The sequence below is a fragment of the Eptatretus burgeri genome, chromosome 12 (genome assembly GCF_056783735.1).
Source record: "Eptatretus burgeri isolate ZD-2024b chromosome 12, Ebu_testis_v1, whole genome shotgun sequence".
Classification (NCBI taxonomy): domain Eukaryota; kingdom Metazoa; phylum Chordata; class Myxini; order Myxiniformes; family Myxinidae; genus Eptatretus; species Eptatretus burgeri.
The window spans coordinates 7884825-7896327 of record NC_140972.1 but is presented as its reverse complement, the minus strand read 5'-3'; the positions used below and the strand labels follow the sequence as shown (position 1 = coordinate 7896327).

General features: G+C 43.2%; 1 long non-coding RNA gene across 1 annotated transcript; it reads left to right on the top strand.

Moving 5' to 3' along the window:
* Nucleotides 1-32: 32 nt before the first annotated feature.
* LOC147015037 (uncharacterized) lies at nt 33-10291 on the top strand. Its single transcript, XR_015050204.1, has 3 exons — nt 33-171; nt 1320-1433; nt 9586-10291. It is a non-coding gene; the product is annotated as an uncharacterized LOC147015037 (long non-coding RNA).
* Nucleotides 10292-11503: the final 1212 nt, after the last annotated feature.

Below are 11503 nucleotides of genomic sequence, written 5' to 3'. Positions count from 1 at the left end.
ATGAGATGGAGAGGTTGTTACTCGTGTGGATAAAGGAGAAAAGATCGCTGGTGACACAGTGACAGAGGCCATAATTTGCGCAAAGGCAAGCGCCATCTTCACTGACCTCGTGAAGGAGGATACAGGCGAGGGAAATTCGGCGCAGTTCGTAACGAGAATCGCAGTTAAAAGGTAAATGAATATTTTTATTATTTCCTTTATTCTTTGTTTTTTACATTATGTGCCTCTCGTTTTATGTTTATTGTGCGGTAATCTAATTTTAACATGTATTTGTTTCATGTTCTGATGCATTTTTATGATTTATTAAAAAAAAATGTCCGAATTTTGCGGGGCTTGGAACGGATTAGCGCATTTACATTCAAAAGGCGTCTCTACTTATGAAGGTTTCAGGTTACGAAACTACTCCCAGAACGAATTAAATTCGTAAGTAGAGGTACTACTGTATATATATATATATATATATATATATATATATATATATATATATATATATATATATATATATATATATATATATCACGACGCCAACACCAGGCATATATATATATATATATATATATATATATATATATATATATATATATATATATATATATATATATATATATATATATATATATATATACATATATATATATATATATATATATATATATATATATATATATATATATATATATATATATATATATATATATACATATATATATATATATATATATATATATATATATATATATATATACATACATATATATATATACATACATATATATATATATATATATATATATATATATATATATATATATACATATATACATATATACATATACATGAGTACCAGTGTACTGGGCCGGTGTATACCCCGGTTAAAATAGGTGTACCATATCCCTGTGTCGTAAGAGGCGACCAGGGTTGCGTCAGGAAGGGCATCCGGCGTAAAACATGTGCCAAATCACTATGCGGATCAAACGGATGATCCGCTGTGGTGACCCCTAACGGGACCAGCCGAAAGAAGAAGAAGAAGACATATATATATATATATATATATATACATACATTAATCTTCCATTGTCCTTCAACTTATCCCTGAGCAAGCCAAAATGGGATACTTGGGCTGTAAAATATATTACAGTTGGCTTTCATCCATGTTTGGAGAGTGTAGACAATGTAGAATGTTGTGCATTTGGAAAATATAAGGTGCTTACTGAACCAACTTTTATATTTCACTATGTTCTTCTATTATGCCCCCTCCCCCCTCCTGTCCCACCACCCTCACTCCCACCACACTTTCGCTCATGCTCTTGATTTTTCAGGTGTCAATTGAAGTGACAAAAGAGCGATGGACAACTGTTCCACTGTGGATCATTATTGGCAGCATCCTTGGTGGCCTTTTACTTCTGGCTCTCCTCACTTGCATTCTGTGGAAGGTAATGGACAATAGACTCATACAACAAAAACACATTGAGATAAACAGACTTTCATGCTCATCGTGTACTGATTATAACAACGATGTTCAATATCACAGTATAATTCTCGGAAGTGTCTGTTTGTGTTTGGTTGTTATCCTTGACAGAGGGTATTGTATATTTGGGTCTGTCTGTTTGTTTGTCTGTCTGGCTGTCTTCACACAATGTGCTAACCTCGGACACAAACGCCACCTGATGCACATTATCTTCTTCTTTTTTTTTTTTTAAACTGAGTACATCTATAAAATACATACTATTAAACGGTAACTACGTCCAGAAAGGACGTACTATCATGAACACGTTATTTTCTCTAAAGTACTTGCTATTAGAAAGTGAGTTCATTGATAAAGTGTGGAGGACTGTCTTTGAATGTCAATCTTTACAATAAAACCTAAAAGTTGTGTTTGTCCGCTGTATGAACATAAAACCTACGTTGTCAATGCATTGTCGACACACCAGCATAGAAAACACATCACCAGCAACTATTGGGGATGCCTCTTCACAGTGGTTGCACCCCCAAACTCAAGACTGGGGCCAAATCTTCCCCACTCTTCCCTACTCCCCTTATTCGTCGGAGTAGCATGGACACGGTCATAGTGCCGATCAGTCCCCATGGACCGGCCCACTCCCTCACATCTTCCACACGAGCACCTCACACACAAACACTCAAACACCACACATCACACAAACATATGTGCCACATATCCACAACAAACGTTTCTTTATTTTTTTCTTCTTTGGGGAGTGACCTTCCTTCAGCAGTCCTCCCCTTTGTCCTCATTCTAGCCGGAGACATAGAAACCAACCATCTCAGCCCCAGAAATGCACACATAACCTGAGTATCCTCCAATACAACACAAACAGCCTTGTCAGCAAGGCCTTGAAACTTAAACACTTCATTCTCACAAACAAGGTTTATATCGCCATCATACAAGAAACCAAAATACACGAGAAAAACAAAACACCATCCACCCCCAACTATGCACTGATATGCTCAGACAAACTGAACGCCAGAGGTGGAGGCCTCATCATGCACATTCACAATTCAATTTGATACGTAGATATCAGACAAGACATAAAAACACTTCTTCCACCAGACAACGCACTTGAACTTCAAGCTTTCAAAATTAAAACTGGTAACAAAGCACACACAAACATCATAAACCTTTACATACCACCAAACACATCCCCCACTGGACCAACCAAATACTCACCACAACTACAGAACCTTTGCTCCCTCCCAAACACCATCATCAGAGGGGACTTCAATGCCAAAGACACTGCCTGGTACACCATCACCAACCAAACACCAGAGCCCAAACCATTGCCACACTACTAAATTTGTTATTTCTATTGAATGATCCAGAAGAGTTGTGGAGTACCTTTAAGACCACCGTCCTTGATGTTGCCAGTGGATGTCTTGGAATTCACCGTTGGGCAAAGAAGAATTTTGTCTCTCAAGTAACACTGGATACCATTGACCAGAGTCGCAGGGCCAGGCTGAATGGCAGAGCTGAGCTGTTCAGGGAGCTGAGGCGTAAAACTGTACGTGCTCTAAGGGTGGACAAGGAGGCCAATGTGCGAGGAATCTGTGAGGGGGTAGAGCATCACCTGTGGTCAAGTGGTTCTCGTCCCGCTTACAGGGGAATTCGTGCATTGCGTTCATCGAAGCCCATCCCTCGGTGGACTGCACTGAGAGCAGAGGGGGGTGGTAGGCTCTTGACAGAGGAGTCCGAAGTGAAGGCCCGCTGGGCCGGTTACTTTGAGCTGTTGTACCAGGCTGATCCACCAGCTGTCGAGTTGGACGTCAGGGTTGTTACAATCTCTATTGCTGACCCTCCAATCAACTGTGATCCACCTTCACTTGTGGAAACACAGACTGCGGTGAACCGGTTGAAATGGGGTAAAGCTCCAGGGATCTGTGGCATCAATGCTTAACTTCTCAAGGCTGGTGGAAATGCTGCACTCGTGTCGTTGCATGCAGTTTTGTGCTCTGCCTGGAACACAGGCATCATCCCAACTGACTGGAAGAGGGACCTTGTTGTCCCTCTCGGGAAAGGGAAGGGTGATCACCAAGACTGCAACAACTACCGAGGGGTGACGCTGCTCTCAGTGCCAAGCAAGGTCTTTGATCGGATAATTATTGATAGGGTTCACCACCATCTGCTTGAGCACCAGCATCCAGATCAGTCAGGCTTTACACCAAAGAGGTCAACGATTGACCATATCCTTGCTCTTCGGGTCCTTACTGAACGCAGACGAGAGTTTCGGCAGGGGCTGCTTGCAGCCTATGTTGATCTCTGTAAAGCGTTCGATTCAGTGAATCGGGATTCCCTCTGGAGGATTCTTGGTCTTCGTGGGGTGCCACCAAAACTGATCGATCCGATGTCTGAACTCTACTCTGGTACTGAGAGTGCTGTGAGATGTGGTGGTACTATCTCTGACTTATTTCCAGTTGTTACTGGAGTTCGTCAGGGATGTGTACTGGCCCCCACACTTTTCAGCACTTGTATGTACTGGATTCTAGGGAGGATGTCGGAGAGATCAAGCTGCGGTGCATCGTTTGGGAATGTCAAGATATCTGACCTTGATTTTGCAGATGATGCAGTCATCTTTGCGGAGACTTTAGATATCCTTTTGGGGACCCTCGAGGTGCTGATTGAGCAGTCGGAGCCGCTGGGATTACGGGTTTCCTGGGTCAAAACTAAGATCCAGGCTTTCAATGACATCTTGGATGCTGCTGTCCTGTCTGTGCCTGTTTGTGGTGAGGATGTTGAGGTCGTGGAGAGATTCACTTACCTTGGCAGTGATATTCATGTCTCTGCTGGCTGTGAGTCAGAGGTCAATAGACATCTGGGTCAGGCCTGGGGAGTCATGGATTCACTGGATAATGGGGTGTGGTGCTGCCGGTACCTGTGCTGGAGGACAAAAGTCTGAGTCTTCAGGTCCTTGGTGCTTCCAGTCTTGCTCTATGGATGCGAGTCTTTGACTCTGACCAAGGATCTGAGATGGAGACTTAATTCCTTTGATACCAGGTCTCTTCTGATAATCCTTGGCAAACACTGGTGGGACTTTGTGTCCAACCAGCGGTTGCTGAGAGAGACTCAAATTATATTTTTACCTCCATAGTCCATGAGCGTCAGCTGCGGCTGTATGGATATGCGGCTCGTTTTCCTGACGCTGATCCCGCTCACCAGATTCTCTCAGCGAGGGAGTCTTGTGAGTGGAGGAGGCAAATGGGCCGGCCACCTGCCTCGTGGAAGCAGCAGGTTGATCGGCATATCAAGGAGATGGAGATGGGCCAGGCATCTGCCTGGGGGATGGCCAGACGGAGGCCCCTGGAGTACCGGCAGAAAGTGGACACATTGACGCACAACTCTGGTGCATGCTCCCATACCTGACCTGATCCAGACACACACACGCACACGCAAATGCTAACGCAAACACACACACACACACACACACACACACACACGTCACATCAAGGTGGTTACAATAACTCATGACCAGACGTAACATTCTGTTCTCCATCACTTTGCATCCGCTGTATGAACGTAATCCTTTAATTTCGGAATCTTTTCATCTCTGGAGAATCCTCTTCACCTCCTGTCTTGCTCTCCAAACTCTTTGCCTATGGCATCCAAGGCCAACTCCACAATCACTTACTGACTTCTTCTACTCTCATAGCTAACTCTCAATGGCTCTCAATGGAATCCTTTCATCTCCTCTTCCTGTGTTTTGTGTTTTGGCCTAGTCCTATTCCTAATCTTTATCAAACATGTATCAGAATCCTCTTCACCTCTTTACCGATGACTCCACCGTCTGCCATGCTATCTGTCATCCCTCAGATCGGGAAGGAGCAGCCTCTTCACTCTCTGTAGATCTGGATAAAATCGCAAACTGGTCAAACACTTGGAATATGTATTTAAATCCTGACAAATCTCAGTCTCTTACTCTCTGTCTCTCCAAAAAGACTGTGTGGCAAACACCCTGTTACAAAATAGGATAAAATATACTTGTTTTGGAGTTGAAAGTTAATTGAAATGTGGTGAAGGTAGATATACTGTGTTAAAAGCAGTCAACTGGAGCTGTGTAGGAAAGTTAAAAACGTTTTCTTTTGAAGGAATTTTGAGTGTTGATAGAAGAAAGGGTGTTTGGACTGATGTATAAGTGGCTTGATGAATGTACTCTGAAGAAAGCTGTTTACTGTCCAAGTTAGTTTGTGGTGGGGGCGCACTGAACCGAACCATGGCCAAAGTCATCTGCAATGAACTTTGGAATGAAAACAGCTTGGGAGATGAGAGGGTCCATCGACACCAGGCCCTGTCATTGACCTTGAGCAAGAAACATAAATGAGCAACACTGCATCGGAGAGCAGGAAAGGGGGAGATGTATGAACTGAGAGGAGGAATGGCTGTGTGCTGCTTTTTTGTGGCATATTTCATTTTAATATTGGCTCATCCAGTAAAGAGGGAAACGAGAGGCTGCATGCGAACCGGGACTGGTTCTGCGACTCCAAAGCCCTGACTGAAGAACCAGCTTCACCCTGTGATAAGTTGGTCATTTTTACCAACTGATCGGTCGACATATGAAATATTCTGACCTGTGGTTGTCTCGGAGACAACCTCAAAGCAGCTATCTCCTTGCTGGCTGTATCGAGATGGCAGCCTTTCTGTTCTTTCACTCCCTCCTCACCTGTTGCAGGTACGTTTTAATTCAACAACACTCAGCTCGATCTGTGAACTCAAGTTCATCTGCATACTTCTGTAATACCAAGCGCATCCTCTAAGGACTTTTCGCAATGCTTTCGGCCGGTCAAATTCCTGTGAGCACCAACTGGACAACATCCTTTTGAACGTGTTCACAGCCGATCCTTCACTCATTTGTAACCTCGTGAAGTTTATTTTACAAACTGGTTGCATAAGATAAGTCTCCACCTCAAAAGCCGTGAGGTAATTTAACCCTGCATTGAAATCTGTGACATTTGTACTCTATTATTTTGGGGATTCTTTGGAAAATGGTAATGGGTTGCTTTTAATCGGTATTAGTGTTTTAAAGGAAGACAATGGGGATTAATAAATATTACTTATTAAATATCCTTCTGCCTCCTGTCGTGCATTGGTTTCACTGGTACAACAATAAACAGCACAGCTTAGGGTGCTTAAATATTTTCTGCAGTGTCCTCCTCTGGCTAACTGGTGCACTCGCTCTGGTGCCTCGAGATGGAAACGTAATACCCCCGTCTACTTCCTTAACAATCCTCTTGAGGAAGTTCAGTCACTCAAACTCCTGGGTCTTACTATTTATCAGCCATGATCTTTCTTGGGCAAACCACATTTCCAAGTAGGCCTCCAAATCCAGTCAACTGGGCATCCTTCATTGTACAAATTTCTTCTACCGACAAGGCTTTCATCTGCAGCTTGATGGAGTACTCCTCTCCCATCTGGGCTGGCTCCCCTGCTTCACATCTTGCTCAGCTTGAAGCGTTGGAAACCAAGGCCTTCGAGATTGTTAGAATCTCCTGCGATGAAGCTGAGCCTATGGGCTTGTCACTTTCTCCTTGCAGCCAGGTCAGTGGTCTTTCTGTCTTCTACCACCATCTTTCTGCTCTATCCGTGTTGTTTTTCCTCCCCCACCCTACATTTGAGTTGTTTAATCTGTGTCTGAACAGTTTAATTGGTGCTATGTTGGCAGAGTGTTGCATCACGACACGTGCTGTCTGTCGGATGGATGGTTACACAAGGGAAAAGTCTCTTCACATTGATTGCTGGTGGAGGTTAAATATCCCTTGGGGTCTTTCATCAGAGTCGGTGACTTATTTTTCGCACCTTGAACAAATTCCAAATTCTAGCCTAATTCAGCTCCAAACATCAGGCCTGCCCAGCTGGTTTGTGATGACTTGGGATAACAAAACCGGCTCTTTAAGTTGCCGATCCTAACTTTATGGAACATTATGGGAAGAACAAAAAGTTTTCAAATGTTTTTCTTTAAAAACTTCCTCAGTCTGTAATTCCATTCTTCCCTTCAGATGTTCAAAACAGCTTTTCACCACCATTTCAGATCATCCTCCATCCAATACCATGAGCTTTTCTGCCTTCCAGTTTTTCCTTCCTGAGAGTATGCTTCTGTATCCATCTTGTCCACTCCATGAATTGTCGACTGCCCCACATTCCTCCTCACATCCCTCATTTGTCCAAGTCTCCCTCTGTTTTGTCCTTAAACCATGGTGTTGTGCTTTACCTCTCTCTATGGTTCCTTTTGTTCAGTTGCATCCTGATCTGTTCAGGGTTCTTGCTCGTCCATGAGCCTTGACTTTTTATCCAGAAAAAAAAAGACCAAGTGAATTGATTTTATTAGCTTTCATCTCATGTCATCTCGATTGTCAAAGAGATTCACTTATAAAATGGGTCGTGATGTTTGAATGTCTGTCTGTACGGTCGTCTGTTCGCTTTCTGTTATTTTTCCTACTCCTCCCTTATCACCCGGTTAATTGTTCTGAAACCTGACACATGAATACAAGGCAGTAGCCCGCACAATCGCTCGGGCTTCAATTTTTCATTTTAAAATCATTGGGGCTCTCGGGAGATTACCCGCTGAAACTTCGTATCCCTATTTTTGCTACTACTCCGTTATCACCTGGCTGATTGTTCTGAAACTTGACACATGTATACAAGATAGCAGCCCGCACAATCGCTCAGGATTCGATTCTTCGATTTTGGATCATGAGACTTTTGGTCTTTTTTGGTCACACCCTGAGACTTCAGATCCCTACTCGTCCCTTATTTACCAACTGATTGTTCTGAAACTTGACACATGAATACAAGATAGCAGCCCGCACAATCGCTCAGGATTTGATTCTTCGATTTTGGATCATGGGAGTTCCCAGGGTCTGTCACACCCTGAGCATTCAGATCCCTACTCGTCCCTTATTTACCAACTGATTGTTCTGAACCCCGATGCAGCCCTTCTCCTCAATTAAATGGTCTGCAGGATCGCTGGGTCTTAGATTTTTCGATTTTGGATCAGGGGGGTTCCCCCAAATCTCACCCTGTAATATTCTGCACCAGGTGGCTGAGTCAGCATGGGTTCGAATCTCGGTCTGAACTACAACCTCAAGAGACGACCATCATCCCACTCGAGGTAATTTTTATTATTCTGTGGCAGCAGGAACCACTACATAAGCTCGTGGTTCCGCCTGTTCTTCCTCAATCCCAGATACACAGACTTTTATATTGGGCACATTTATGATCAAATGGACACAATTTTCAACGGTACCATTTTTAGGTCATCTAATCTCGATTCTCAGAGATTAACTTACAAAATTGGTCGTGATGTTGGATGTTTGTCCGTCCGGTCGTCCGTTAACTTTCTTTTATTTTTTCTACTACTGAAGGACTTGAAGGACATTTATTTATCCAAGTAAATTCATTATAATGTTTGCTCCAAGTGAATTAATTATTAGCTTTCCAACCAAGTAAATCGATTATTCGTTTTCCAACAGTACCATTTGAATTGTTCTATGACAGCAGGAGTTGCAAAAGCTCGAGTTGTTTATTCTTATTCTCATTCTTATTCTTACTCTTCCTCTTCCTCCTCTTGTTCCTCTTCTTCTTGACATCTCTCTCTCTCTCTCTCACACACACACACACACACACACACACACACACACACACACACACACACACACACACCACACACCACACACCACACACCACACACCACACACAACACACAACACACAACACACAACACACAACACACAACACACAACACACAACACACAACACACAACACACAACACACAACACACAACACACAACACACAACACACAACACACAACACACGGACATGTCTCCTTTTAGTAATGGATTCATCACACTTATCTCGTTTGATATTTCTTGTTTAGTCAAAAAATAATTAGTCTTACCTCAATTAAACCTTTGTAAGTTTCCCATTGCATTTGCCGATTAAAATTGGAACAAGTTTGTGTGATATCTTGAGGATTGGTTAAGTATTGCTGAACATGAAGAAATCAAAAGTGCATGACAGGTTATATGTGCACAGCTTTGTGCATCTCTTCATTGCCTTCTGCATCCCCCTTATCCACCCCAGGCCGGCTTCTTCCGCCGCCGATACATCCTCCGTGACAGGGATACAGAAGGCCACGAGAGTCTTGTGCAGGATGGTCAGGAAACTTTTCATCAAAGCTGAGTGGAAGTACGAAATATCGACTGCTCCTGCAGATTCAGAAGAAAAGACTTCTAAAGTCATTGATAAGTCATCATGAACCTTGTGACAAAAGGAACATTTGAAAAAAAGTAGATCAAATGGTATTAAAAAAATGTTTTGTCCCATCTCGGTATTTAAATTTTCCAATTTTTTATTTAACATCAACATGTATTTTCCTAATGATGACGCTGTGCAAGGCAACCTGCGGTAACCTGGTGGAAACTTGAAGGTGAGACTTGAAACTTGAAGGCCGTCATGAAGACAGCAAGATTTGCAGCAGTTGAGATGGAGATGGATTTGACAAACCATGAACCAAATGGAAGAAAACACCACTTCACAGCAGAGTTCCATCAGGTTTGTTCATATGTGATAAGTTATACTGCATTGTAGTCGGTCAGAAATAGTTTACAGGCTTAGGTGGCGAAAAGAATACGATCACGAAGTGCAATGCAATTTCCTATTATATGGGTGTTAACAATGTTAAATTTATATATGGTTTAATATTCTACCAGTTCGTTTCAAACTGAGTGCAATCCTTGTACATTTTGTACACGATACAAATCTTTGTAATTAAATATTTCCTTCTCCATGTGCTGTAATATTTCATTGATAGAAACGAGTTGTCATCCAAACTCGAACACACGGCACTCCTTGCTTCTCTTTCCAAATTAACATATCCCATTCTCCGATTGACACTCGTATTCTGACTGGTTCATGGGTGATGGTTTTCTTTGGACCAGGTTACATATTCTTATCAGGATGGTGCTGAAAAAAACCTCCTAACCAAGGTTGCAACAGTGGGCCAAGGCCAACATAACTCGTTTTCAGGCACACCTTGACACGGTTTATTGTCAGGTCAGGCCAGATTAGATCTGTGACTTGCTGGAGGTACCTTGTAAACCTGAACTAACTTCATGGTTGGGTTGTCGGTGACTAAACCATCTCCCCCACCAGGTTGCCTGGTGAGGAGGGTGTATGATATGGATACCCAGCAGGTTTAAAAAGAAAACCTGTCAAAGGGTGGAGGAGCTCCTTGTGAACCAACAGCTATTCATATCGAGTGCCTAACTCTGTCTGCGGATGTCCTCCTGCAGTTGGGTGATTTCTTTTTAGGACGTTGGTGGTAAGATTTGCACTCCGGCCACCGTAAAACCCTTCATGCTGCAAAACACAAAAACGCAAAGAAATCTGAAAACTCACTCCGTGTGGAACTGCCATCCGTAGGGCAGCTCACCGGATAATGGGATTGGGGCAAAGCCTAAGGGACCCGCACACTTTGAAGATAGGAGGAAAACCATGGTATATTGCGGTAGTGTGTTGGGGTAATACAGAGGTGTCGTCCACCAGACGGCGGTCTCCTTGGGTTAACCTGAGGTCCCTTTGGGTGGGTGCCTGGAATGTCCTACACCAAAGAGAGGATGATCACCTGCCTCTGCTATCATCTGTGCTCAAGCATTTAAATATCAGTGCTGCAGCACTCTCTGACGTTTGGAAAGCGGATAGTGGCGAGATCATGGAGGGTGGTTACACCTACTATTGGTCTGGTTGCTCTGATGGTTACCATGCCCAAGGAGTTGCTGTAGATGTGACGAAAAGATGACTCCAATGATAATTGAGGTAACACCGGACAACGAGCGTATTATGAGACGAAGGATTCATCACTCCTTGGGTGAGTGAGCACATGCTCTGACTGAGGCGAGTGATCTCACCGTGAAGGACGCATTCTTTGCCACGCTCAAGCCTGTGGTTGATCACTGCCCCAAGCAAGACACTCTTCTAGTCTTGGGGGATTTCAATGCAT